Source organism: Aplysia californica, unplaced genomic scaffold (genome assembly GCF_000002075.1).
Source record: "Aplysia californica isolate F4 #8 unplaced genomic scaffold, AplCal3.0 scaffold00302, whole genome shotgun sequence".
NCBI lineage: Eukaryota > Metazoa > Mollusca > Gastropoda > Aplysiida > Aplysiidae > Aplysia > Aplysia californica.
In genome coordinates, this window is record NW_004797572.1 from 616,955 (window position 1) to 619,286 (window position 2,332).

Consider the following 2,332-nt stretch of genomic DNA (forward strand, 5'->3'; position numbering starts at 1 on the left):
TGGGCTGAGCACCTTTTATGTCCTATACAAAATTGAAGAACACATTATTTTCTGTGTAGGTTTCCCTAGCAAAAAAACGTTGATTGAAGGCACAAAGAACGTAAACCTCTAGTTTCCAAGAACCCTCAAACTTTGGAAGTCTTCAAAATTCGGTGGTCACTAATTTTACCTCTGGCACTAGGCAACCCCCGTCCCCCCACCCCATCCCACCTTCTTCAATTACAAACATCCTAATTGCTTCTATTCAAGATGTAAACGTATTTTTTCATCAAAAACAAGACTAATAAACAAACTTTAAGATTAAATCGATAACTGATTGAGCCCAAAACCTGACTCAAGCGCCTGATTCAACCGCACTGCAACACGAATTGTATGGATGGGTGCTTAGAATATTAACAAACAATCGAAATCAATCACGCCCTCTCGTGGCTGCTAACAAAGATGACAAGAGAGAGCAGGGGCGGAGGCTCGGGTGGGAGGGGGTGGGGGGTATAATGGGCCAGTTCATCGTTTTATTTCTGTTGAAAGCCACTAGCTCTCCGCCTAAACAATCGGTGTATCTGCCATCAGCTTTTGATCGTCTGACTGAGCAAACAGGTCTAATTCAGACGGCACTTTGCTGATTGAATAGTTCCACAGTGTGCTAGAACTTCTATGAGACTTAGCCGAGATTGATGTTTGCTCATCTGACTGATTTCTTAGTGTGTGTTAGGGTAATATAAAATACTGAATCTAATAGATTAGTAATAGATCTGATGATCATCGAACAAGAACAAGCTTTCGAGAAAGCTTAATCAGTTTGTGTGCCATGTGATTAAAAGATGGAATTTCATCTCGCGTTAAAAAAAAAAAGTTGAAACCCATTCAGTTGGTGTGCGACGTGACTGAAATATGGAATTTTTTCTCGCGCAAACCAACTACATATGTTTTCGTTCCCTAGAATAACGTAAGCCAAAGAGGTTACAAATTCTAAGGTTTTTGACCTAAGCCCACAGTCTACACCGTTCCAATGTACGAGTTCTTTGGTTTCGTTTCTCAAAAGTTGTTTGTTCAGAACAGTCTTTGCTCCTACTAAATTTATTATGTATTCAAGGTACTTGAAAATGGCACCCCAAGTGCAATGACATAGATCTCGGCAGCGTCTTTGTTGGAGATGATCTAGTAGTTTCTGTTTGCCTGGCGGTTAGTTTGTTTTATTACCTTTCAAAATCGACATCCTCACGATTTTCATTTCGTTTCCTTGCCCGTATATGGGTCCTTTTTTGTCCTGAGGACTCCTTATACGTTTCTGATCTCAAGTAGAGGCTTGGCCCATTGTGGGAAAGCAGATGTTCAAATAAACCGGTTTAGGTCCAGAACGCAAACCTTTTCAGGAGAGAGAAAAGGCTCTGTTATTCTTCGTTAACAATTATGGTACAGGTACCAACATTGTGTCTATTTACTTTCTTTTTTTCAATAAACCATTTGAAGGTGGTGGTTAGTGTGGTTTACGCCTTATTTCCTATCAAACATCTATCGTCCTTACACCTCTCCTCCGTCTTTTTTTTTGTACGTTACTCTCTTGTAACGCCTCTAGTCTTCGGCACTTGTATGAGCTTCTTATGTTGCTAGTGTCGTGAAAATCTTATACTATTAGACCTAATATTTGAATTTGGACAAAATATTTTTAACCACAAGCAAACGATACCCCAGATTGAAAAACTGCAATAAACAAAATAAAATACGAAATCTAAATGTTGGGCTTAGTAGGCCACACTTCTGAACAGCTGGCCAACGCCATCTCCTTTCTTCGTTTTGCTTTAGTTTCACCTGAAGTCGTTTTTGTTTTTAAATTAATAAGATGAATATTTGGAGTGATTTTCTTTTAGTCAGAACACAACGTTTTATGTTACTGTTGTACGTTGTACAGTATCGTAAAGCGCTCAGAGCCTTTGTACTTGAATCGCAGTTGAACGCTATATAAATTTCATTCGTTTTTATTGTTATTTTATTACGGTTTTACGGTGTCAGCAACTGTATAATGTCATATATGAGAGTCAAGGGATGGATGTCAACAGAGGAGTCCAAACGGGAAATCAGGCTTACTCTGCTCACCTCTCTGGCCTCAATAGCACAAATTCTGCTTCGACCATCAAGACACCCCGAAAATAACAGCTCACAAGAGAGTGACAATCATACAAAAGAAGTTGAGGGATAATGACGATAGTAAAAATGCAGAAAGAAAAAGCAGCAGTTCCCCCCATGATGGTTCCGGCACATGAGCGTGACATTGACATATCAGCCCATTAACAATTCAACTGTGCATAAGAATATTAATGTCCCCCCTTTGGGA